Below are 252 nucleotides of genomic sequence, written 5' to 3' on the forward strand. Positions count from 1 at the left end.
ACAAAAGCACTATTCTTGAACAGACATCCTTACCTAAAGATGGTGGACAAAGAGTCGACTAATCGGCTCCGTACCGTACTATCTTTGGTAAAGGTATGGGTTTGTCCTTTTGTGTGTGCAAGGACAAAACAACAACAATCGTGCTAGGCAAGCTTCCTTTGATCGCTGAATGCTGGGATGACCTGAAGATCTCATCATCATTCGCTGAAGCTAGAGCAGTCTTCACACATAGCTAGACAGGCTTGTAATCAC

Source organism: Cynara cardunculus, assembly GCF_001531365.2.
Source record: "Cynara cardunculus var. scolymus isolate 2C chromosome LG 2, CcrdV1, whole genome shotgun sequence".
Lineage (NCBI taxonomy): Eukaryota > Viridiplantae > Streptophyta > Magnoliopsida > Asterales > Asteraceae > Cynara > Cynara cardunculus.